Here is a 27,269-nt window from a genome sequence, read left to right as displayed (position 1 = left end):
GTCTGGTCTGGTTGAGGCTCCTGTGTATGTTTGAGGGTCTGAGGGCTTCACCAGGAGAACGCTGCCCTACGTGTACACAGACGGCGTACAGTGAAGGATGCCAAAGAGGTTATTTCTTTATTGTTTGGGAGCCCTCCTGAAGGACTTTCATGCTGCAGGGGAGCTTTACCAAATAGCAGGCTCGTCAGAGAGAAGCAGCGTTGCCTAGAGGATCAAACTCGGGCACCAAGAACTTCTGCGAGTTTTGCTCTGGAGTCTATGGGTGACTTTGACAGAGTCATTTAGGCCCAGATCCACAAAGGTATTTAGACTCCTAACTTCTACTGATTTCAATGGAAGTTAGGAGCTGAAGTACCTTTGAGGATCTGGGCCTTAGAGCCAAACTTTCATAAGTGGTCTCTAATTTTAGGTGCTTTCAGTGCCCAGCTTGAGACCCCTAAAGGGTCCTGATTCTTAGAGGTTCTAAGCACTACAACGCCAGTAATATCCCTGGCAGCAGCAATATTCAGCCCCTCTGAACACCAGCCCATTCCCCCACCTGTAAAACAGGGACAATGACACTGATTAATTAGTTAATCGCTTAGGAAACGTGCACAAAAGACCAACAATAACTGGAGTTGAGTAAATATTTAACAATAGATAATTTGTCAGACAGATTCTGCCCCTTTTGTCAGTCTGCAGAATATTCACAGGTAGGTGTGATCTCCCTGAATTTTGTTTGTTGATTTAGTTGATGTGATAAATACCTTTTTTGAAAATTTTCGCTTGACCGATGGCAAATATTTGAAATTCCACAAGAGCCATTGCGGTGACTCCTCATATAAGTCCTGTGGTATTTGTTTCTGTTCCCTGAGTGGGTGAGCAAACAAGCCCTTGTGCAGTGAATAGTTGTGTGAGCACTTTTAAAAATTAGTTTCTGTGAATGCTGGCACACACAACTCTGAAATTTGAGTCCCGCCAACGTTTATGCCAATAAATTCAATTTCTCAAATGCTTTTGGAAAATGAACGTGAAGAGGATAAATATAATCACATCTGGATAGGCCATCAGCAGGGTTTGAACTCAGAACCCCCAGGATCAAAAGAGGCAGTGCTGCCACTTGAGCTACAGGAATAACTCTGCTAGGAGGATTAGGTTTTTATCCTGTGGTGGACCAGCCTGTAGCATGGGCTGCAACATCTACTTAGCCAGTGTGATACATGAACACATCCCAAATGGACTGGATGAATATCCCTGGGACCTATTTTTGGTTATTTGCCTGTCCCTGACAAACCATAAAGCCCAATGCTATACGAGTGCTATGCATTCTTAGTGAACAATGTGTATTTCAAAGTTCCAGTCCTCTCAGTGTTTCAGCAGAGGCAGCCCTCTTCACAGGCTTTCTTATTGGGCTAATGTATGTACCACGGTGTATAACTGCAATGTAGTCTCTCCCTGCAGTGAAGCCATATGCTGCTGTGAGGCTGTGATGTCACCATCATTTACTTGGCAACGCACTGTGATGTCATAAGGAGAGGTTCATGATGACTTTGTGGCTGGTTCGGGCAGAAAGAAACACTTCTGTCTTTAACTCTAGCAGTGGGGGAACATGGATGAGGTCAGTTGCTTTCTGTAATAAGGATTTTTATGCCCCCAGGCCTGCTCTGATGTAAAAGTCCCTATTCCAGAATAAAACGTGAGAGGAGGCTCAGAAGTGGCAACAGTGAGGTAAGGGCCCCTTAGCTAGGTGACTGGAGCAGGGGCTACAGCTGAACTCTCGGTGCTGGAGCTCCGCACAGCTAACTGCCAGCCAGAGGCTAGGACAAGGCATCGACTAGGTGCTGGTACCAATTAGCAGCCTCAACGGGGTTATTACAGGACAAGCTCTGTTTAACTTAACGGCTAGCAGACTGGCTCTGTCAGCTGGAAGGAATCACAGGCAAACAGACTTAATGGCAGCCTGAGGGAGCGGGGGTGGGGAGAATGGTCCCTTCCTTTCCTATACCTGGTGTATTTGATACAGTACAAATGTAACCATCCTGTGAAACATGTGTACAAGGGGGAGTCAGAAACCATTAAAGTCGGGTGTATTTGGTTAATCCAAGTTTTACTGAGTGACATGAATCCCATAGAATCTGCTGCCCTTTGACACGACGACCTCTTGGGGTCCTCTTGTCACCAGAGGCCAGCAACAAGGCCACCCAGCTGCTCAGCACGTACAAGCTGTGTGCATTGAAAGGATTCGCACCTGTACTTTCTTACAGACCCCGTGTCACTGTTGGGTGGGTCTGACAAACACAGCTCCTCAGGCTAAGGACATGGCTCCCATGCTGACCATAGTCAGCAGCAGCCCTGTGCTCTTGGATTCCACTGTTAGAGCTCATTCTCCTCACGTGACACCTGCCAATCCTGACTCCAGCTTGGAAACACGGCACAGCCTGGACTGGGGACCCTGGAGTTCTGAAGACACCGACATGAGTGTAAATGGATTAAAACTCAACTATGGCTGGAGCTGCTCCCTGCAGCATTGCTCAGCATGGCCAGCCTTTCGCTCCCTGTGCTTGATTGATGGTTGATGGGAAGGGAGAAGCACATCCTACTCCATGTGTCCCTTACACACTGGACTCTGGCTCATGCCTTACGTGAACCAATGTCCACTAAAGTCAATGGGAAGATTCCCCATTGAGTTTAGTGGGTTTTGGATCAGACTCTTAAAGCCACAGGTCTTTTTTGGATATGGAGCAGTCTTGGTACCACCTTTTTGAGAGCAGGAATATCATCAGCCCTGGTAAAGGGACGGTGAGGGGCGGCGGGTGGGAAGGCTGCACAAAACCAAGCCCTACAGTGTTGCTCACATCACTGTTGCACTGGCATTGATCTGTGAACTCTCCTAGCTGAACCAAAGGGCTCTGCCCTCTCAAACTCTGCGTGACTGAGATTGGGAGCCTGAGCAAGGGGAAGCAGAAGGACTATTCGACTTGCACACATGGACACCTGACTTCAGGGCTAGCTCGTCTTTGCCTCTAGTGACCAAATCAAAAAGCCTCCAGGAAATTTGGCTTGCTGGTGAATCCTGGTTCAGGAGCTGCTGCCAGGCAGAAATAGCATCTCCACCTGTGGTAGCCTGCCTCGGAATCCTGAATGGATAATAACGCTAAATAGCCATATGTGTGAAAAATGCCCTACACTGCTGGACGCTGTTACTGCTGTGACACCTCGTCGAGGCAGAGATTAATGTCGTTAGTACTTAGTATTTGTTGAGCGCCAACAGCGGACCTGTTGCTGAAGAAGACACAGAAGATATGTACAGTGTACTGTGCAAACTTGACATCTTTGGAAAGCATTTGAACTTGCATTTGACTGAACTAACAGAGGTCGGGGTGAGGGGCACGGGCAGAGCTGTGTGAGGGGAGCCCAGGGCTGGGATAGCAGGGGGCTGCAGGTCAGGGTGAGGGGCACTGGCAGAGCTGTGTGAGGGGAGCCCAGGGCTGGGATAGCAGGGGCTGCAGGTCAGGGGTGAGGGGCACGGGCAGAGCTGTGTGTGGGGAGCCCAGGGCTGGGATAGCAGGGGCTGCAGGTCAGGGGTGAGGGGCACGGGCAGAGCTGTGTGAGGGGAGCCCAGGGCTGGGTTAGTGGGGGGCTGCAGATCAGGGGTGAGGGGCACTGGCAGAGCTGTGTGTGGGGAGCCCAGGGCTGGGATAGCAGGGGGGCTGCAGGTCAGGGGTGAGGGGCATTGGCTGAGCTGTGTGTGGGGAGCCCAGGGCTGGGATAGCAGGGGGGCTGCAGGTCAGGGGTGAGGGGCATTGGCTGAGCTGTACCAATCCAGATAGCATTTGCAGTGCAGAATGGTGCATGAAATGTGTGGAAGTCACCAACAACAAAGCATCGAGGTGCATTAGCACAGCACACCCAGCTCCCTAATTACTGAGGACCCAGTGCACGGTCCTGGCTTTTAAAAAATACACGCCAACAACAAACCCCACATGCACACAAAGAATGCTCCAAGTGCTGTGGAATTCATTTAAGATGCCCCAAATCTCCCCGAATCTTGGTGTCAGGATTCAGCATTTCTGATGTCAATAGTGTTCGGTTATAAGCAGTGGCATCATGCCAGGTTCCCTGTGGGTCAGAGGGAACACTGGATTCAAGAGAGGTGTTATAATTGGGAGCGAAGAGCAGCTGAGACGCTCAGGCAGAGCTCTGACCACAGCATGTGGCTCTTGCTTTGAATGGTCCTACTTCCACTGGAAAAGAAAACCAAAGTGAAGATCTCAAGGCATTGTGGGTACATGGAGCTGCACAATCCCTTCTATAACCAGTGGGGCTCTGGGGCTGGAAAGGCCCCATGCTGCTGGGCTTTGAAAATGAACTGTCCCTGGTAAAGTCTGTTCTGCAGTCGACAGAGAGAACTTGGCAGCATGTGCAAAAGCAGGTGGGGAAGAGAAGAATTGCCCCCAAAGGAGAAAAATTCCAGTAAAGCAGACTGGACAGAGCAGCTGCATAGGAAGCAGTTTTCATCAAGTATTTCCTCACCTGCATGCCATGCGCACACGGCCACCACCTTTGATAAACCGCCAGGCTGTGGCCGGGAAGGTTATAAGAGATGCCGACTGCTGGGAAATGTAGATGGGATGGATCCAAAGAGCTCTGTCTAGATGTGATCTTTGAACAAACAGGTGCAACACTGAGACATCAGCCCAGCCAATAATGCAAACAGCTTGAACTTGCTCACAGTGTGGGGGAAGGGCCTCCCCAAGAGCAGCCCCGGGAGGGAAAGGAAAGGGTTAAAAAAGCTAATTGGGCCCCGCACAGCACACCCACCACCTCCCCTCGTGTGACACAAGTCATGAGACTGGGGGAGGGCAAGGAGCAGTTTTCTTTCTCTCCTGTTTGCTGAACCTCTAATTATCATTTCTGTGCTAGGCAAGGAGGTGGAATTCCATTGTGCGTCAGCTGGGAGAGCCTTCTGAATGGGTTTTTTCTTCTTTTCTTAAAGGGGACAGACCTTCCTAATCCTCTTTCTCGCTGCAGACGGAAGGAACTGCTCTCCTCCGAAAGCCTTCCCAAGAGTGCCTGGGCTTGTAAATGATTTTAGCCGTGGTGCAAGTTGCTGGGCTGATGTCTCCCCATGGCTGATCCCCAAACAGCTTCAGCACAGGCAGGAGCAGGGCAGGTGTATCACAGTTCTGACTTACAGACACCACCTCTAGGGGAGTTCAGTCATGGTGGCCCGTTCACTCTTTGGCGGCTCTGCTGAGGCTGTCAAGCAGGGGGCCAATTAGTGCCGGTTGTGGACGTGCGTTCTGTGCAACAGGTGCTGGTCCACTAGGAACTGGTCCAAGTTTCCCCCGTCATTTCACACAGGCCGTGAACAGCAATCTAGTGGTAAGAACCATGGGTCACTAGAAAGTGACCTTGAGGTGAAAGGCTCATATCTCATTATTGGTTCCCTGAGCCAGCAACCCACTTGGTCTCTTTGAATCAGAAAATGGTATTGAACCCATTGAACCTGCTGGCTGGTGTTCAGTCTTGTGTGTTTCCCAGCAGACACGTGGGAACTGTAATTAAAATCCTCCATGACTACCAAGTGCTGGGACTTTGCCATTGATGGTATGTGATTAGGCAGGAATTTATTGATTGCTTTTTTTCTGCTGTGCACGTTTTGTAGCTGATGCTAACTCTGATTCTGCTCCCCCCGCCCCCTTTATGATGTGTGTCTAACTTTAGCCATTAAGCTTTGCTTTTTGTCCTGTCCTTCGGGGTCTGCTGGTTATTTCACTCCTTGGGTCACAGTGTGCAAAGGCTTTCACTGCAGAGTGCTACCCCTTGCTTTCCCCCTTCACAGGCACTTTGAAATAGATTACATCCGATTGACCCCACCACAGCTCTGCGGGGCTAGTTCAGTCCATCTCCTAGCATCTAAGAGGTTATTTGCTACTTCCTGGCAAATTGCTCCATCTCCTTTTCCTCTGTTACAATTTGACCTTTAGGATTATCTTCCCCATGAAGCAAACTCTGCACTCCCACTTCATTTCCTAGTCTAAATCCCCCTAATCAGACCAGCCAACCTTCAGCCCGCTAGGCCAGTTCCTCCAGATGTCGCACAGGGAACAGCATCCCTGTGAATGTGCAGGAGAGTGCTGTCTAGGGGATCATGTGTGTCAGCATGTCAGGGGAGGGGCATCACCCTAGGAGCAGAGGAGTCGGACTATGTTGACCAGATCCTCAGCTGCCATCACTGTGGGTGAGCTGAGGCACTGACATCAGGCATGCAGAAGTGCAAGTACATGTGCAAATTAAATGTGTGTGATTGTACATGTGACCCTAGGAACAACCCTGATGACTGCAGGTGCAGTTATCTATTTACGGGTGCACATGCAGGTATGTCTAGCTAGTGTGGGTACATCCCACAGACTTCTACGGTTATACATCTGCATGGGAAGAGGCAGCAAGATCAGTTTTTGGAAGCCTGCACTTCTTTCGCTATTATTCTAGAACAAAGCCTTCCATTTGATCAGTGTGAAGGAGAGAGAATGCGTGCCCTGTCACTTACATCTGTGTCACACCCTGGCATGAAAATCTCAGCGCTGCCATGAAAACGACAAGCCTTCAGCCTCCAGGACCATCGCAAGCCCAATTAACATTTTACAGGCCCATAAATGTCATTTTTGGCACAAGGTCATGTATATGACCTGTGTGGGAGTGGCAATCCAACTGAACCTTCCCCTTGAGGGGACGCTGCTGCCTGTCCCTGGAATGCACAGGAGATGGGAGGCAAAGCTGGAGAGGGGACTGTGGCTCCTGGGTAGGTAGTGACCCTTCCCACTGGGCACCATTAAATGAGGAGGTTTTGAGTTATTGACCTTAAGATATTGCTGTTCTGCACAGGCTGTTCTGCGCTGGGTGAGTGGCAGAGCTCTGTAGCTGAAAGCAAGCCCAACCTGAGTGAAAGGGCCAGTGAAAGGTCTGTCATAGCTGGTAGCTGTGAGCCCACAGCTGGATCAGGGTCTCTTTCCCTTTTGGGGGACACAGGAGTGTCTGTCCCAGAGGGGAGCCCCAAACCGAATTTTAGGTATACTGCCTCCGCCATGGTCAGTGTCCAAGTCTCTGGCAGTAAGTTCAGGAGAAGGGTGTGACATTGCACTCTATATGATTTTATGAAAGTCTGCTGATGAGTGTGAATATAATGTAACTAAAATATGCTTCAGGCAAAAGGTCTCTTGTAAGGTATCATTACAAAGCTTATAATTGACTGAGTGTGATCATCCTATTTGTATCAATGTATCACTCTTGTATCTGAAACTAGAAATATGAAATATAACTCTGAGGGCCTATTGTAATTATGCAAAGTGTGGGCCATTAATGGTGGTTTGGAATCTTGATGGCTCCCATTAACCAGGACAATTGACCGCAGATGTCTCTGTTTTACTTGTAAGTCTCCTTGTATACGTGCGTGCTGGCAAGTGGGTAATGAAGTCTTACAGTGACCTGTAATCATGTCACCTGAACTGGAATCCATCTTTAACCTGGTGCTTTTCCATTGAGAAGGAGGGGTGGGAACCCAGAGAGGGACAAAGGATTCCCGCCTTATCCAAAAGATATATAAGTGGGTGGAACAGAAAAAAGGGCAGCCATCATGAGAAATCCCCTAGCTACCACCTGAGCTGTATGAACAGAATCCTTGTATGTACATGCTCCACAATAGCACTGTTCCGGAACACGTTCTTTTCACGTCAATCTCATTTTTGGCTGGCAAAAAGCCATCTTTCCAGCCTGTGATTACACAACATGGTGGCTTTGCTGATTCCCAGGATGGCTGTGCGAAGTCTAACAGCTCTGCCAACCTGTTTTGCCAGCGCACTCAAGTTTGGCAGGGCGCCTTTGTGGGGTGAAGCTGGCTTAGCGTAGAGGGCAGCGTGTGAGGTGTACATACTTGTTTATAGTGGCATCTTTCCCCCACCCCTACCAGCATCACAAGTTTATTTAATTGAAGGGCGAAGAAGAGCGTAGAGTCTAGCGACCTAGGAGACTTGCCTTGTTCAGCTAAGGACTGCCTCTCTCTAGAAGGCAGATGGGGCTAGATCCTTCACTGGTATAAATTGGGATAAAGCCTTTGAAGTCAATGGAGCTGTGCTGATTTTTCACCAGCTGACGATCCGGCCCATGGTATACAGCCTGAGGCCCAGAGGCATGCAGAGAGGGTGGGTAATTTGTGCCTCTTGTGACTTGGGGATAATATGGTTAAATACAGGGGAAGAGGAGGAGCAGAAAGTAACCGGATTTCTGGATGCCCCTCCGTGCCCTGGCTAGAAGTGGGTAGCTCCAGTTGAGCAAGGCAAACCTCACAGCCCTGGGGCAATACCTGCCAGCTCTGATGCTGTCCAGCCAGCCAAACAATGGAACCCAGACTGGTAGACGATGGCAGAGGATTTGTAAGAGAATCATGCAGTTGTGGCACATCTGTCATTAGGAAGGAAGAAGGGGGAGAATGGAACAAAAATAGGCTATGTTACCAGAGCATTCTCTGATGTGCCAGACAAGGGCTAGGGTGGTGGCGATGCTTGATCTGAGAGAGGAAGACCAAGATGCCTGCTTTTGTGGTCAGAGGAGAGGAGACAAGACTGATCTGCAGGCAGGCAGGTTGGCAAGGAGTGAGTTATCTACATGGCATCTGGGCTGGTAAAGCACGTGTGCGGGTATGTTGGTGAGATCTCTAGGAAGCATGGCATTAAAGGAAAAGCATACGAGAGAAATGCCAACAGGCTAAGCAGAGATTACAGCAGAGCAACCCTATCTGCCTGAAGAAATGATAAATGTTTGGATTTCTCAGGCTGAGGAAGAACAATGGCTGGAGGCTGGGTGGACCTGAGGAGTACTTAGGGCTGAGCTCTGACTTGCAAGCAGGGCTTATGTTTGGATTTGGATTTGACTCTGCTGGTTGGCATGGGAGTTGCTGCATTTTCAACTTTTCTCACTTCCCAGAGAAAATCATGGGAAAGGGATGAGCAGGGGCGGGCAGAGTCAGCTTCCATCTGAGGCCCTGGCAGACTTTCCCCTCTCCTGCCTGTTTTCAGGGTCTGGGTAATCTTGTCCCTACTGGGTGCACCTCCAACTTGTTTGCTGTCCTCTTCTTCCTGAATTTCTCAGTGCTGAAACATTCTCAGAGGGGTGCAAAATTTGCTCTGACTCAGAGGGGCTTGGCTGGGGATTTTCTGAAAGGTCAATGTTCAAATGGAGGTTGCAGTCACCTCAACGGATTTATTTATATTTTGCTCTAACTACAAAGGTTTTCCTGTGTGTGCACATGTGCATACGTATCCAACAGCTGCCTATGTATGTGTGTTTGTGTATGTATGAGAGAGAGAGGCCTGTCTGTTCACCAGGGGTGGCTCCAGACCCCAGCATGCCAAGAGCGTGCTTGGGGCGGCATGCCGCGGGGGCCGCTCTGCTGGTCTCAGGGAGGGCGGCAGGCGGCTCCGGTGGACCTCCCGCAGGCATGCCTGCGGAGGGTCCGCTGGTCCTGGGCGGCTTCGGTGAAGCCGCGGGACCAGCGGACCCTCCGCAGGCACGCCTGCGGGAGGTGCACCGGAGCTGCGGGACCGGCGACCGGCAGAGCGCCTCTTGCGGCATGCCACCGTGCTTGGGGTGGCAAAATGTCTAGAGCCACCCCTGCTGTTCACTTCCTTTAGCTTGCTTTGATCTCTAGTTTTCCTCTGGGATTCCCCCATCTCCTGGAAAAAACAAAACAAAACAAGAGAATACATTTCCTTTTCACTCAATTCCATTTAGCTTCTTCCCATCTGCCCATGCTCTTGGGGATTTCAGAAGAACAGTCCTCACTGACATCACTCCCTGTCTGATCATGCCAGCCATTTTTTAATACCTTTGTTGTTAGTATTCATAATAAAAATCGCTTCCAAGGCATGTGTGTTACAAACATATGGTGTAACCCACTGACGACACCAAAGAGCTTACAACCAAAGGGTGTGTCTGCATTTGGAAGTTTTGCACCATTAGTGCTATACCAGTGCACGGTAGTGTAGATGGGAGTAAAGGGAGTTTACCCACTTCTCCTTTGGGGAATATGGAGTTGACTCCCATCTCATTTGGGGAATAAAGTGTTTTCACACTCCTACTCTCCTGTGATAAGTAAATGCTGGCTGCACGATCACCACAGCTGACATGGTGTGTTATCTACCAGCAGGGCCGGCTCCAGACCCCAGCGCGCCAAGTGCGCACTTGGGGCGGCATGCCGCGGGAGGGTGGCAGGAGGCTCCAGTGGACCTCCCGCAGACATGCCTGCGGACGGTCCGTTGGTCCCGCGGCTTCGGTGGAGCATCCGCAGGCGTGCCTGCGGGAGGTCCACCGGAGCCGCGGGACCAGCGGACCCTCCGCAGGCACGTCTGCAGGAGGTCCACTGGAGCCGCGGGACCGGCGACCACCAGAGCGCCCCATGTGGCGTGCCGCCCTGCTTGGGGCAGCGCAAATCCTAGAGCCGCCCCTGTCTACCAGCTAGTTACACTCAGCAAAGGATCAGTTGAGGAAACTGTGGCCTGTAAAAATCTGCAATGAGCTACCCACTGCTACAGCATGTGTGGACTGGCTGAATATATTTGCCAACCATTAAAAACATACATTTATTTTTTCAACTTTATGCAATAGACTAACCTAAACCCAGTTCAAAATAAGGACATCTCTGCACACCCTAAGTGCTTACCATGCCATAGCCCAGCCTGGAACACCAAAATGCTTTGTTTACCCACTTCTCTTTTTTTTAACCATGGCCAGTCCAAAACCCCAGTGCAGATACATCACACCGGTCTGGCAAGTCACACTAGAGTAAGTCCCATTTTACACCAGTGCAGCACCCCGGGGTTTGCAGTGAGGCAAAAATCCTAGCTATAGACGAGCCCTCGGGGTTGAGCCATCCAAACACAAGAATTGGTGCAATGGTTTTGGCATGAGGCAGAGTGGAGAGATCGACATGAGGCAAACAAGGCAGGTAGAGTTCTTGGAAGAAGTGGGGGTTAAGGATGGATTTGAAGGAGAGGAGAGAGAGGGCGTGGCAGGCAGGAAGAAAGAGGCTGTTGTGAGCGTAGGTGCCGCATGAATGAAGGTGCAAAGTTAGAGTGAGTGGGACTGAGGCAAGGCCTTTCAAGCGAGGGAATACAGCCGTGTGCCAAGAGGGATGGGAGACAGAGGGGCACGCTGGCTGAAGGTGAGGGATCAAGGAGGGTGTCATGGAGGACAGCAGGTGGGATGGAAGGAGGTCACAGTGACCGGCTGAGGTGTTTGGGACATTTGACCCTGGAGCTGAGGGTCACCAGATGGAGATTGGTCCTCGGGAGACCTCATAGACAGAAAGAGGAGTGAAGGAGGAGGAGAGGTGAGAGGGGAATGAAGGAGAAGAAGAGCTCTCACCTGACACCGTCAGGATGGTCAGAGAAGATGGGGAGGGGGCAGGAAAGTGAGGTTAAGGTGGGAACAGGAGGTAAAGAGGAGTAAGCGGGGAGCTGACAGCTGTAAGAGTTGCTCAGGGCGGAGCAGCGAAGCTATCCAGAAGGAAGGAGGATGGAGAGGAGAGAGTGAAGTGCTCCCTTCTCAGCACTGGCTTCTGGGTCAAATTCAAGGTCTCAATCCCCATCTCTAAAGCCCGCCATGGGGCTGCCCCATGTTACCTGAAGGAACCGCCTCACCCTGCTCAATTGTAACTTCCCACGACAGCTGTAGTCCACTGGAACAGTGGGACTCAAGAGTTGCATGTGCAGGAGATAGGCCCTCACCTGGGCCCATCAAACCGGGGCTCCCTGCCTCCTGGAAGATACGAGAGTGACATTGAACCTCCACTCCAATGGGCCAGCTCCCTCTGTGACAGGTTACCCCCCGCCAGGGTGCCACTTGGAACTGGGGTACCACTGAGCTCGCCTGCCCCAGCAGCCTGGGCTCCCTTTACACTGTGCTGCTATCCAGCACACACACAGGTAGGGACACACCCAGCTGCAATTTCACACCGATGCTGAGATAAGCTCTGCATGGGAAAGCTCAGCTAGGGAACTGCCCAGCACTCAAGTGCACCCCCGCTCTGGAATGTAAACCCCAAACTGTATCATCTTGCTCTGCACAGAGAACTGTACAGCGTAAGGTAATGGAATTTGCTCCCTCCTTCAATGTGGAGGAAGATATGCACAGCTTTTTGTCCCCCACCCCCCGCGATATGAATTCCACAAACTGGTTTTAGAGAAAACAAAAACAAATTTATTAACTGCAAAAGATAGATTTGAAGTGATTATAAGGGATAGCAAATAGATCAAAGCAGATTACCTAGCAAATGAAACAAAGATGCAAGCTAAGCTTAATACACTAAAGAAACTGGTTACAAGTAGTAATTTCTCACCCTAAATGTTGTTTTAGGCAGATTGCAGAGGTTCTTGAAGGCAGGCTGCTCTTGCTTGGAGCTTAAACCTCCAGATATTTCTTTCACAGACCAGACACCTTCCCAGCCTGGGCTCAGTCCTCTCCCCAACTTTGTCTCTGTTTCTTCAATGTTCACATCAGTGAAGAATGAACCCTGATTATGTCCCTCCCCTGCCTTAAATAGGTTCTACATATGGCGAGAATCCGTTGTTTTCCAGTGTGGTTCCCATCCCCCCTCCCCTGGTGGAAAAATACTGGTATTCTAACATGGAATGCAGTACCAGATGACTTAATCACATGACCCTGCAGTGTCAAAGCAGCCAAGAGTTAGAGGTTGTTTGTAGCAGCCCAGGAAAGCTTCTCAGGAAGGTGGGAGATTAGCATCTTCAAAGACCTATTGTTCTCCCTAATGGTCCATTGACTGGTCCCCAGTTAGCTAGCCAGCCAGACTGATTGCATTTTGTCTGGTGGGCATTTCCAGACACAAATACTTTGGTAGTACAGATGCATAGTCAATTAACTTTAGATACATACATGATACATGCATACAAATAGGATAATCATATTTAGCAAATCATAACCTTTCCAATGATACTTCACATGCCTTATCTTGCACAAAACATATCAGAGTTATGCTATAATCATATTATAACAATGTTTCTATGAAGAATATGGGGCATAGTGTCACACCCTCTCTCACAAAGAGGCCAGAGAGGGAATTCGTGGGACTGAGAGACTGGGAGAGAACCATGCTGGGCAAAGACCAAGTCAAGGGAGTGGCCAAAATAGAGAGTGTGGGAGCCTGTATCCCCCTCCCTGTCCACTCCTAAGGCTGCTTCTTCCACCCACTCTTCTGAATTTGCCTGGTGTGGACAGATATGTCTGCTGAAACCTGGATTGAGATCATTGGTATCTTCCACTCAGGCTGTCAAAGCACCATGAGAAAGGAATGGCTATCAGGCACTACAGCCTGAGCTGGATTTGAACCAGGGATCTAGAAGTGAAGGGTTATGTACCACACCATTCCCATTCCCATTCCCCTGAGTCATTCAGTCCCCATAGGCTTCATTTGTGATGGTGTTGTTCAGTAGAAGCAGTGCTCCCCACCCCAAAACAAATGCCCTGTGGCTCCAAGAGAGAGCTCACCTGGCAGTGGAAACCCAGGGGGCTGAGTCAAAACTTGCCAGATACTACTCATAGACTCATAGACTTTAAGGTCAGAAGGGACCATTATGATCATCTAGTCTGACCTCCTGCACAGTGCAGGCCACAGAATCTCACCCACCCACTCCTGTAACAAACCCCTAACCTATGTCTGAGTTATTGAAGTCCCCAAATTGCGGTTTGAAGACCTCAAGCTGCAGAGAATCCTCCAGCAAGTGACCCGTGCCCCATGCTGCAGAGGAAGGCGAAAAACCTCCAGGGCCTCTGCCAATCTGCCCTGGAGGAAAATTCCTTCCTGATCCCAAATATGGCGATCAGTTAAACCCTGAGCATGTGGGCAAGACTCACCGGCCAGCACCCAGGAAAGAATTATCTGTAGTAACTCAGATCCCACCCCATCTAACATCCCATCACAGACCACTGGGCATACTTACCTGCTGATAATCAAAGATCAGTTGCCAAATTAATTGCCAAAATTAGGCTATCCCATCATACCATCCCCTCCATAAACTTATCAAGCTTAGTCTTAAAGCCAGATATGTTTTTTCCCCCACTACTCCCCTTGGAAGGCTGTTCCAGAATTTCACTCCTCTAATGGTTAGAAACCTTCGTCTAATTTCAAGTCTAAACTTCCTAGTGTCCAGTTTATATCCATTTGTTCTTGTGTCCACATTGGTACTAAGCTTAAATAATTCCTTTCCCTCCCTAATATTTATCCCTCTGATATATTTATAAAGAGCAATCATATCCCCCCTCAACCTTCTTTAGGTTAGGCTAAACAAGCCAAGCTCTTTGAGTCTCCTTTCATATGACAGGTTTTCCATTCCTCAGATCATCCTAGTATCCCTTCTCTGTACCTGTTCCAGTTTGAATTCATCCTTCTTAAACATGGGAGACCAGAACTGCACACAGTATTCCAGATGAGGTCTCACTAGTGCCTTGTATAATGGTACTAACACCTCCTTATCTTTGCTGGAAATACCTCGCCTGATGCATTCTAAAACCGGATTAGCTTTTTTAACGGCCATATCACATTGTCGGCTCTTAGTCATCCTGTGATCCTGTCTAGTGAAACACCACGGCTCTCCAAAAATGCAGTGTAACACAGCTGAAGGTCTCCTCCACTTTGCATGAGACCTTGGACAGGTGAGGAGTTCCTCTGGTCTTCTCAATTTTTGTTTTTTTCTTGCAAGGGGATAGAGGTAAAAGGTGGAGCAGCAAGTACATTAAACAGCCAAGTGATTGTTCCCCTACTCCCAAAGCACCAGCGCTGAAGGTAGCACACCACCACCAACTGCCAAACAAAACTCAGGCTTTTCTTATTATTATTTTGGAATGTGGCATGGGCTATGTTGTCCTTGGGCTGCTCCTGGCTTGAGCATTGGAGCGACCTGGTTTGGCAGCACAAAGGATGCCCAGATGCCAAGCTCTTGGATAGGTTTCTTGTTAGATGTAAACTTTCTCCTTTCTCAAGTCACTTGTTGAACTGGGATTGTTCTTCACACAATGCACCATCAACCTGTGGAACTCATTGCCAGGGGATGCTGTGAAGGTCAAAACAATTAAAGGGTTCATAAAAGAACTAGATAAGTTCATGGAGGATAAGTCCATCAATGGCTATTAGCCAAGATGGTCAGAGTATGCAACCCCATGCTCTGAGTGTCCCTAGACTATGGGATAGGTCACTTGATAATTGCCCTGTTCTGTTCATTCCTTCTGAAGCACCTGGCATTGGCCACTGTCAGAAGAAAGGATACTGGGCTAGCTGGACCATTGGTCTGACCAAGTATGGCTTTTCTTATGTTTGGCTGTGGAAAGGGGGGCAGTTTGCTGTCCTACATTTCCCCATGAGCACATATACAGCCAGCTCCTCAGCTGGTATAAATTGGCAGAGGTATACTGGTTGAAACTATAGTAAAGAACAGAATTGTGAGACACATAGATGAACATGATTTGTTGGGGAAGAGTCAACATTCTTTTCGTAAAGGGAAATCATGCCTCACCAATCTACTAGAATTATTTGAGGGGGTCAACAAGCATGTGGACAAGGGTGATCCAGTGGATATAGTGTACTTAGATTTTCAAAGAGCCTTTCACAAGGTCCCTCACAGAAGGCTCTTAAGCGAAGTAAGCTGACATGGGATAAGAGGGAAGGTCCTTTCATGGATCAGTGACTGGTTAAAAGATAGAAAACAAAGGCTAGGAATAAATGGTCAGTTTTCAGAATGGAGCGAGGTAAATAGTGGTGCCCCCAGAGATCTGTACTGGGACCAGTCCTATGCAACATATTCATAAATGATCTGGAAAAAGGGTTAAATAGTGAGGTGGCAAAATTTGCAGATGATACAAAACTGCTCAAGATAGTTAAGTCCAAAGCAGACTGCGAAGAGTTACAAAAGGATCTCACAAAACTGGGTGACTGGGCAACAAAATGGCAGATGAAATTCAATATTGATAAATACAAAGTAAGGCATGTTGGTAAACATAATCCTAACTATACATATAAAATGATGGAGTCTAAGTTAGCTGTTACCACTCAAGAAAGAGATCTTGGCGTCATTGTGGACAGTTCTCTGAAAACTTCCACTCAATGTGCAGCAGCAGTCAAAAAAGCAAACAGAATGTTGGGAATCATTAAGAAAGGGATAGATAATAAGACAGAAGATATCATATTGCCTCTATATAAATCAATGGTACGCCCACATCTTGAATACTGCATGCAGATGTGGTCGCCTCATCTAAAAAAAGATATATTGGAATTGGAAGGGTTCAGAAAAGGGCAACAAAATTAGGGACATGGAACAGCTTCCATATGAGAAGAGATTAATAAGACTGGGACTTTGCATCTTGGAAAAGAGATGACTAAAGGGGGATATGAGAGAGGGCTATAAAATCATGACTGGTGTGGAGAAAGTAAATAAGGAAGTGTTATTTACTCCTTCTCATAACACAAGAACTAGGGGTCACCAAATGAAATTAATAGGCAGCAGGCTTAAAACAAACAAAAGGAAGTATTTTTTCACACAATGCACAGTCAACCTGTGGTACTCTGCCGGAGGATGTTGTGAAGACCAAGGCTATAACAGGGTTAAAAAAACAACTAGATAAATTCATGGAGGATAGGTCCATCCATGGCTATTAGCCAGGATGGGCTGGGATGGTGTCCCTAGCCTCAGTTTGCCAGAAATTGGGAATGGGTGATGGGAGATGAATCACTTGATGATTACCTGTTCTGTTTATTCTCTCTGAAGTACCTGGCATTGGCCACTATCTGAAGACAGGATACTGGGCTAGATGGACCTTTGGTCTGATCCAGTGTGGTCATTCTTATGTTCTTATGGCTCCATTGTTATCAATGGAGTTGTGCTGACTTACACCAGCTGAGGATCTGGCCTATTAATTTCAATGGAGCTGTACCAATTTATACCAGCTGAAGAGCTGGCCATATATGTGCTCACAGGGAAATGTAGAGCAGCAAACTTCCCCCTCCCCATCCCGAGGACCCAGCCCACTTTGGTCAATGGTGCTGCTCAGATTTGCACTAGCTGAGGATCTGGCCCATTGATATAATGGGAACCATGCGGATTTATACCACCTGTAGATCTAGTTTATACTCTGTTCCTGTCATTTGTGAAGCCCTATGTGCCCCTTCCTCTTATGGTGGTATCCTTTAGTTGGGGACCAAGGAGGCAGCTGTTGCAGACCAACAGGTTGGCCAGTTAATGACAGACTCTCCATCTGAAAAGGAGAGGGACAGCCTACTGTCTTGGCAGCATATGAGTAAGCCTCGGGTTTAGGAAGAAATTCTGGGCGCTTGCTCCCTAGGCTAAGGCGTGCAGGGCAAATGGTACATTCTGTCTCAGGGAATATGGGGCAGGGCCAGTGCCAGCGGTACTTCTGAGTCAGCCTCCTTCCATGCATAGAATTAGAAAGCCATCAGTTCTGGCAAGGGCAGCCAACACTGGGTGATGAAATGGACCGATAGGGGTGGGAGTAAAGGATATCATGATTCATTTCATGCAAAACAGATGGGAGTTTCCAGGGTTCTCTTCTTACAGGGTCAACCTCAGTCCCGTGCACACGGGACAGCACAAGGCCCATCCCCTTCTTAATTCTGAGGGCTTAAAATGTTGCATATAGCAGGGCTGCCCAGAGGATTCAAGGGGCCTGGGGCAAAGCAATTTTGGGGGCCCCTTCCATAAAAAATAGTTGCAATACTATAAAATACAATATTCTCATGGGGGCCCCTGTGGGCCCGGGGCCTGGGGCAAATTGCCCCCCCTCTGGGCAGCCCTGGCATATAGACATCATGCTGGCACTGTGCACAGGGGAGAGTTTCATCTACCCATCAGTAACAACGGGTTCTCTGTCTCATGGCATTGAGGCCTTCTCTGGTCCAAGACCCCCTCCATGCTTCTGTGGAACCTCACAAGATTCAGTTCTCACCTCTCAGCTCTCTTCTCTGCTTTCCCTTTCACTGTCACTGATCTCTGCCTGTAACCTTAGCTATTGCTTTTACCCCGATGATACTCTGCTTTTCATCTCTTTCATCTGCTGGCTTCTCCATTACTCTCTTGCCTTCCTCGAACGTACAATTTTCTCCCAGCTTCCTGCAGTTAAATGTCTCGCTTCTCTTGAGCAAGTGGTGTATCCCCAACAGAACTCCCTCTCTGTTTCCCTCTACTTAGATCTCCTGTCTGCAGCCACTGGGCCTGATTTCCCTCTCCCTCCTCCTGGTTCCACTGAAGTTGAGGGAGCTACACTGGTGTGAGACCAGGATCAGGCCCATTGTTTGTACACCTGGTGTGATCATTGACCCTCAACGTCCTCCACACATCTCCTTAATTGCAAACCTCACCCGTGCCACTTTGACCAGGCACTCAGAGGCCACGATGGGGGGTAGGGGTGTGTGTCAGTGCCTGCGTATGCTGCTGCTTGGGCTCCACCAGGGCTGGAATACTCATCTAGGGCATTGGGACTCCACTGAATAAGGAGCTGAAATAATCAAAGTCCCCATTCTCCAGCCTGCAACACGTGCTGAATGCTGCAACTCACCCCATCACCCCATCCTCAGATGTCTCCACCCCATTGTTCATTTAAAAGTCACCCTTCTTGGTCTTCAACCCCTCCATGGCTGCACTCCAGCTGACCTCCCAGACCTTCTCTCTCTCTCTCCTCCTCTCCCTGCTCCAGCCTCGCTTTTATCTTTGGTTTCCTTTCACACAATCTCGCCACTGTCAGAACAAGAGCCATTCCCTGTTCCCTCTGCAGTGCCTGCCTCCTGGAACACCCTCCTTGAATCTCCCATGTCCCAGCTCAGCTGGAAACATCTCTTTCATCACTGGCCTCTCCAGCCAGTCCCATCTCTCTCCCTTGGGTGTTGTTTGCTCAGGGTTTGGTGAGACAATTGTGTGTGAATGACGACATTGCGTGGCCCAAAGTTGTATTGTAGGATAGGAAGCTTTGCAGGGTGGGGTATCACAGAAGCCTGCCACATCCTTCTGTATCTTCTGGATGTCTTCTGAGCAGAGCACCAATGTTCTCACCCATCACCTTGGACAAGAAGTTTCCTGCTACACACACGTCCTAGAAGGCTAAAGAGCCTCAGAAGGGTTAAATCTCTTGAGTGTCCAGAGAGGAAGTTCTTAATTAAGCCTGACTGAGGTCGCCTGCTGTCTCCCTCTTGCCAGCAGGTGGCAGGGCAGCTCTTTGAGTGAGGTCCCCCACCCCCTCACTTCCATAGAGGCCCAGAGCTGCCTGGCCAGAGGTAACCGTGCCATGACCAAGGAAAAGCTGCCATCCAACAGGGAAAATGCAACAGCCTTCACCTGCTCTGCGATTCATTCAAACCAAACAGACAAGCAAATAAAACGTCCCTCTCCCCACAAACAATAAATCAAAGCACATGCCTGGCCTTTTGGTGGGGTTTGGTTTGGACCCACCTCCTTGGCTCTCTGGAAGTTAAAGCCAGGCACAGTTTTGTGCAGAAGGGCCATGAAAAAGAAGCTGAGCCTGGAAGGGAGAAAACCCCGTTGGAATTACCCTGTTACTCCTGCCTGGCTCAGCACCAGGGGCAGAATTTATAGGTCACATCCAGGGGGCAAAGCTTATAGGCCAGAGCCTCCGCTGCTGTAGGTTGGTGCAGCTCCATTGATGTTGGTGGGCCACATCCTCAGTTGGGGTAAATCAAGGTAGCTCCACTGACATCAGTGAAGCTCTGCTGATTTACACCAGCGGAGGATCTGGGCCAGTCCATTTTGTGTCAGTCATTGCATGAGTCATCTAGCTGCTCCCACTCCAGGTAGTAAAACTGTGTTGAAGGCAGTGGAGTTAGCCCAGCATGAGGTCAGACTCACACTCTCTGCCTTGGCCATACACTGCTGGTTGGGAACTCCCATTACACCCCGGCGGGGCTGCTCATGCCTTTGCGCTGAGGCGTTCCAGTCCTTATAGAGAACAGAAATGAGTGAGTGGGATAAACCCACTGGGGTGAAATTCACCCCCATACAAAGGACCTAAGGCCCAGGCACTACTTAGATTCCAACTTAAGTGGTGCATTGGCCTGGAGTGGGCCCTCTGCACAGGGGTTGAATGTCACATTAGAAAAGCAAGAGGCTGAGCTGACTGCTTCCTGATGAGCCCCTGATCCCTCTCTAAGTCTTCCCATCCTGCATCCAGTGACAGCAGCAGCATGAGGACTTGCGTGTGTGTGTCTGTGTGTGTGTCCTTGCTGCTCACCCACCACCACAACGGAGAGGAAAGAGTCTTACTCCCAGTAGTTCCCACCTTCATGGCAGAAAGCAAATCATTTTTCATCATGTCACCTCGAATCCTTTGCCAGATGGTTTCCCTGGGGGTGGGATCCATCTCTTTCACCCAGGAACAAAGCAAAAAGCCAACAGTGCCATTTGCTCCTCCCTGCTCCTAGCTGAGCTAACCAAGGCCTCTGAGCAAATGCAGGTCTTGGGCACCTGCATGTCAAATCAGCCCCTTTCTGATCTAAATATCTTCTCAGTCATGTGCATCTGAAGCTTTGGAATCCTACTGGTGCCTGTCATCAGCTCTGTGCTGCTGAGGGATTCTTTCTTCTTACAGCTGTGACCCTTCTGGTTCAGCATAAAATGAAAAGAAATAATTTAACCTACGATAGCTTGAGTCTGCTGGCCTCCAGGGCTCTATGTACACCTCAAGCCTTTCCACCAGGCCATATTGATGCTAGGGAATTTTAGGAACACAGGAGTGGGCATATGGCAGGGGTAGTCAATAGGCAGACCGTGGGCCAAATCTGGAGCACCAGATGCTTTTGAACAGACCTGGAAATCATTTTTTACTTATCATTATTGTTATTTTCTATTATTATTTTCTTCTCTGGAGTCTGGACTTTAATCAAGAAACTTGGACCTTGACAAAAAATAATTGACTATTCCTGCCATATAGGATCACCCCAGAGATCCATCTAGCCCAGTAGCCTGTCTCTGATGGTGGCTAGCACCAGGTGCTTCAGAGGAAGGTGTAACAAACTCCACAGTAGGCAGGTATGGAGTTGTGAATGCAGGGATTTTTTCTTCCTAACCCCTATCATTCTGAGGCTGGCTTGTGCATTAGGAAACTATTCCCCCTCCCAATCCTCCCACCAGTTCCACTGCACTAGCAGCTGCCCTAGTGTTGACAAGGCTCAGATGGCGCCTGGTGTTTTTTCTAAAATTGCCCAGACAGAGCTCTAGTGTGGGGAGTGGCTTATTGTTTGGTGAGGAGTGGGAGCCTTCCGGAGTTGACATTGGTCCACAGAGCTAGGCATCTTGGTCCTGTTTCCCCTCTCGGTTCCAGGGCTGTTCTCCTAACTGAGAGAAGGATCCGGCCTATTATTTGTCCCCCTTGTGCAGTGAAAGGCACTCTTTGTGTGACAGTAGCGCCTGCTGGGATCAGGGCTCCATTGCGCCATATAAACACACGGTAACAGACAGTCCTGCCGAGCGTACGAGCCAGGACTAAGGGTAGGAGAAGATACAGACGCGCAGAGAGAGGCTGAGCCTTTCCCAAGCTCACCCAGCAGACCAGTGACAGAGCCCAGGTCTCCTGAGTGCCGGCTCGGTGCCCTCTCCCTTGGACCCCACTTCTTCTCTCCTCTAAGGGAAAGAACAAAAAGTTCAACCTGCATCTTTTTGGTTGTTCAGCATTTCTAAATTCTGACCATTTGCCCCCTGGTTAAAAGTAAACCTGCCTTCTCTTTCTCCGGCTGTTTAACATAGATAGAGCGAACCCGGATCCCACCCTGGTAGGCACAGCTGGAGTGCACTGCATGGGTAATTATTAATCAGCGGGGCTCCCAGTCAGCACTGAGGGAGCCCCTGTCACCGGAACACAGAAATGTCAAACAATGCTTATTCAGAACAGGTGACTGCCCTGTGGGGGGGACTGCCTGCCTCTCTGGTTCCCCTTCTGGGTTCCTGGAGGCCCCTGATGGCGAAGGGTGGGTCGGATCAGCCCTTGGTAGGGTCCCAAGGCATGCAGTGTAGGGATCGCTTAGGAAGCGGGGGACAGAAGGGCCAGTCAAAGCAGCTGAACTTTTCACTCCAGCTCACAAAGGTTTCGGATGGCGTGAGGAAAGTGGGAGAGGCAAGCAAGATCTGCAGCAGGAAGGACCTGGCCTGTTAGATTCAGCTGCAGTCTGTTAGCAAAGTTGCAAGCTCCTATTCTCTCTCTTTGCCAGCTCTCGCTCTCTGATCCCCACCCCCAGTATAAATACCCCAGGGCGGTTTCTTTTCTTTTTGGTATGAATGTGATGATCTTTCCGCTCTGTGATTGGCCAAATGGCTTGTCATCAGGGACACACCTCCTGGATAGAATCCACCCCCTCCCCCCACTGGAGAAAGCTGTGCCGTGTAACAAGTGGGCGTAATTACATCAGTTACTCACTAGAGCACAGACCTGCTTTAAGTTTTTTGCCTCTTGGAGCCTGTGAGAATCTGGCAATCTTTAAGGGCTAGAAAATGCAGCGTTTCAAAGACTCAACACTGCGGGGAATATCACTCACACTGCCCTCTCCCCTCCCAGGGCTTAGGCTCCTGGTCACATGCAACAGCAAAATCCTTTCCACTGTAGCCACTTCCATGGCTACCTCCATGCATAGCAAAATGTAACTGGCCTCTTTTAATGAATCTTGGTAGAAAGCAGCAAAAAGGGCAAATTTCCAGGGGCACCCGAGAGTAAGGGAGACCCTATAAGAGAACAGATCCAGCTGAGCGAAGGCATCTGTGTGCCAAAGCGAAATACATTTCATAGAGCAGCAAGGCCCTGCAAGACAGGGGCAGGCCTGTCAGGGGAGGGGAATGGCCCTAAAGAAGACAGTTTGACCACCCTCCGATGGGTTGCTGCATTTCTGTGGGTTTCTTTCAGAAAGAGCTGAGTGCTTGACTAGGACACTATTGGATGTGCTCTGTAAGGCCAGATCCGCAGTTGGTGTGATTCAGTGTACGACCACTGAAGTCAGCGTAGCCATTGCTGGTTGTTGGCTCCACCTTCTTGTCTCATGAAATGCCTGAAAGGGAAAGTGCCCATGAAAGGGAGAGTGAAAGCAGGGTCCTTGCCATGGCAGTTGGGCAGAGAGCTCGCCTCCCACCCCTGCCCAATTTCACCTTTGCAGGGACACACCCCTTTAGAGCGAGAAAGATAGAGCAAGCAGTGCCTGTGCCTGTGTAGCTGTGCAGGCCAATGGGGTGCGGGGTTTCGGGCTGGTGAAGAGCCAGCGGGGAGGATTAAGCCTCCTTTGGCAGCTTTCAAAGGCAAGTTCGCATCAGTATAAAATGCAAACAGTTCCATCAAACTGGCAAGTGGGTAAATGTCCCCATCGCTGCACCAAGCGTTTCCTGCAAAGGGACCTGTGCTGTGAGATGCTAAATGGGCTGTTTGGCTTATCTGCTATAGATGGGGAGCCATTCATCCAGGCTGGATTTAACTAGTGTCTTTGGACCAGCCATTCACTTTATGAATAGGAACAAAGAAGGTTGATGTATCACACCGGTCTTAAATGTATAAAGAATGTCAGGTGTCCTTCCACAGTATCAGATCCCCTTCAGTCGCATGGTCTCCTGTGCGATATGGGGGTTATGTCTTATTCTTGGGGATCTCTCAGTGTTGCGGGCTGGGCTGTGGCTTGCCATGTGGCTGAGGGTGCAGGATTATGGGGTCCAGTTTATCTCACGAGCCAGGAGAGGGCTACCAGGGAGGCCACATGAAAAGGGACCCTGGGAGGGATCCACATTTTCAAGCATGGCCTCTAATTTTGGGTGCCTCTTTTTTTTGGGTACCCTCATTTGGATGCCTAGGGTCCGATTTTCAGAGGGGAAGAGGCACTTACAGCTGCACTGGAAGTCAAGAGTTGGCACAGGTGCTCGGCATTTCTGAAAATCAGGCTGCCTGAGGCCGGCACCCAAAATGCCCAGAATGAGTCGACGCTGTTCAAAATTGGAGGCTGTGTCTTTGGAGCTGCAGAAAGCAAGGAGGAGATGCAGGCAGCCAGAAGGCTAAATTACCACAGCACAGGCCCATTTGAAGGCCAAATAGGCATTTCCTGCTTCCCCAAATACCTTATTCTCCTCTGCTCTAATCTCCAGGTCTGAGGGAGAATGCCAGCTGCCTGAACTGGACTTTTTGTTACACCGCGACGTTCCGAACCCTTGCTTCCATGCACACACTGCTGTGTCCAGTGCTTACAAACCATTTTAAACCCACCCTTCACAACACACCCTTTTCAGAGGAATCAGGGATATGTTTTTTTTATAATCCTTAAGATTCCCTGCAAGTAGACAATTTGCAAGCCATGACACTTCTGTAACCCTTCTGCCGGGCCGAAACGATAGCAGCAAGGGCCGGGTTCAATACATAGGGGTCCCTTCCCCACAACATAATGCAAAATCAGCTCGAGCCCCCATCCAGTGACCTGGGAAAATCTTACACTCACCCCTGGGCGCCTCGAAGAGGCAATACTTCCCCTCTCGCAAGCACAGAGTCTTGGTGTAGCAGAAAAGGTTTAATTACATGACAAACAACAAGCATTAAATTGGGAAAATACCTCAGCTAGAGTTCATAGGTCAAACCGTGAGCAAAGACCCACTCCAGCAAATTGGGCCATGTCCTTCTCTCGGGGCCCTTGAGTCCAGCAACCCCCAAATCACCCACAGTCCCAAAAGTCCCACAATCCAAAAGTCTCTGTCCCGGGTCAGTGCAGCCCCAGAGCCTAAGAGTCTCTCTGCAGAGGTCCCCCTCCCCAGCCTGGGTAGAAAGGGGCACCTTACATGGTTTTGGGGCCAACTGCCCTGCCTCTTCGTGGGGTTCTGCTTCCACTAGTCATCTCCGCAAACAGCTCAGCTCCGCTTGCTCTGTGGGCTGCTCCGCTCTGCCAGCTGCTCTGGTCCACCAGCTGTCCTTGCGAGCTGCTTGGCTCCACTCACCCAGTGGCTGCACAAACTGCTCCACTCCGCTCTGCCAGCTGCTCTGCTCCACAGTATGGCTTCAGACTCCCCCACTCATTAGCACAGTACTCAGTGCTCTCAGCTCAGCAAGTCCAGCTCTTCAGTGATTCCAGCTCTTAGTGGGGGGAGCCCCAGTACCAGTGAATTCAGCTCAGTAACCTGCATTTACATTCTTAAGGGAATCAAAAATTAACTCTGACATTCCACAATGAAGAGAGGCATAGGTGGAACTGGTGCTTCTGGCTCACACAAGGAGCCTGCACCACCAAGTACAGATCTCTGTCCCCAGCCTCTCTTTCTTGACTGGGTTTTGGAACCCATGTCCCTTGTCTAGCAAGTGCTATTTAGTTGACAATGAAACCCTCTATCATAAGACAGTTTTGTAGTTCCTCATTTACTTAATCGGGATGACAACATTTTATTGCTCCTGCCCCAATAACAACAAAATTGGGGCTCCCATACCTGTGAAAATAACCATCCCAGGCTGCTTTGCGGTATGCTAAGTGGGGTGGGAGTGCCCATGCAAATAACTGAAATGCTAATGCGAATATTTGAAACTTCTTTCCGCACTCCCCATAATCTACCACCAGATGTCAGGGTAGAGCTCATCCTGACTCTGCTTACACTTCCTTCGCAGGGACCAAATGCAATTATGATAACAACCAGGGCCGCCGAGAGCGGGTTCGGGCCCTGGTGAACATTTTTTTTCAGGCCCCCCAGCAAGGACGGACCAGTTAACAGGGATGACGAAGCCGGGGAAGTCGGGCCCTGGGCCCCCTTCCAAACCGCCGGGCCCTGATAATTTGTACCGGCTTCCCCCCCCCCCTTGTCGGCTCTGATAACAACAATAGAATAATGTTAATAATTATTAAAACCTCATTTGCTTTAATTCACAGCTCACAAAACAACAGCCAGTCCAAATCCTCATCAGCTCTGTAGATAAATAGCGTGATTTACTCTGTCAGCGTCGAAGAAGAGACACACACCACAAGTCAGTTATCTCCGGCCATAAACAAACTGGAGTGGCTTTGCCTTTTAAACGGCTCCCTTCTCTCCTGTGGAGTGCTGCTTTCCGCCTTACGTAACCCTCTGGGCAACTCCACTGACCTACTTTGTTTTAATAAACTTGAACAGTTTGAGTTATGCACCCTCGGCTTCTCAGACGTCTGTGCCACTCCACAGGGCTCCCTTTCTTGCCCTGCTTTGCAAGGCTGCCTAGCTAATATCTTGGGGAAAGCTAAACAAACAGCTTCCAAGTTCCGACACAGGGTGCAAGTGCCAAGCTTCCATTTTGAATGTTAGCCTTGGATGGGAGGGGAGAGGGAAAATCTTAGTTCACTAGGAAAGTGCACAACCTTTCACAAACATTTTCTCTAACTACCTTATCGACTGTTTAAGGTCATAAAGATTAGACTTAAAAATAATAGCTGTTAAGTTTGCCAGTGTTGCAAAATATTTTATCAAACCAGGCATGAAACATGTCATTCCACTTTTCATTCTTTAGCTTGAAATTTCCTTTTATGTTCAGAGATTTGATCTGTACCTTTTCCAGGGTAACTTTCTGTTTCCTTCCCTCTTAACAGGTTTCAGAGGAGCAGCCGTGTTAGTCTGTATCTGCACAGTTGATCAGACTCGGTTAATGGTTCATTCTCATCGAGTCTGCCAAGCAGGGGCAGCTCCAGGCCCCAGCACGCCAAGCGCATGCTTGGGGCGGCATGCCGCGGGGGGCGCTCTGCTGGTCGCCTGGAGGGTGGCAGGCGACTCCGGTGGACCTCCCGCAGGCGTGCCTGCGGAGGGTCTGCTGGTCCCGTGGCTCCACCGAAGCCGCGGGACCAGCGGACCCTCCGCAGGCATGCCTGCAGGAGGTCCACTGAAGCCACGGGACCAGCGGACCCTCCACAGGCACGCCTGCGGGAGGTCCACCGAAGCCGTGGGACCAGTGGACCCTCCGCAGGCATGCCTGCGGGAGGTCCGCCGGAGCCGCGGGACCGGCGACCGGCAGAGCACCTCCCGCGGCATGCCGCCGTGCTTGGGGCGGCAAAATGTCTAGAGCCGCCCCTGCTGCCAAGCCAAAAACCAGGATGGACTGAGAGGCAAAATCCTTGCAGGCATTAAAAATGAATTAACAGGGTGAATATAGGAGCTCGAATTATGGGGATAATTCCTTCTTGTTCTTTTGGGAGAAGAGTTTCTGGCTTCCTAATTACTGAGAGAAGTGGGTGGCAGGAATTTTCGACACTG

The 27,269-nt window shown here is 49.6% G+C and overlaps 1 long non-coding RNA gene across 1 annotated transcript; it reads left to right on the top strand.

Moving 5' to 3' along the window:
- Nucleotides 1-1,522: 1,522 nt before the first annotated feature.
- LOC123367547 lies at nucleotides 1,523-26,130 on the top strand. Its single transcript, XR_006578523.1, has 3 exons — nucleotides 1,523-1,597; nucleotides 4,976-5,152; nucleotides 25,925-26,130. It is a non-coding gene; the product is annotated as an uncharacterized LOC123367547 (long non-coding RNA).
- The last annotated feature ends 1,139 nt before the right edge of the window (nucleotides 26,131-27,269 follow it).

This window comes from Mauremys mutica, chromosome 3 (assembly GCF_020497125.1).
Source record: "Mauremys mutica isolate MM-2020 ecotype Southern chromosome 3, ASM2049712v1, whole genome shotgun sequence".
NCBI classification, from domain to species: Eukaryota; Metazoa; Chordata; order Testudines; family Geoemydidae; genus Mauremys; species Mauremys mutica.
The sequence above is the reverse complement of the archived record's forward strand: the minus strand, read 5'-3'. Positions and strand labels throughout refer to the sequence as shown.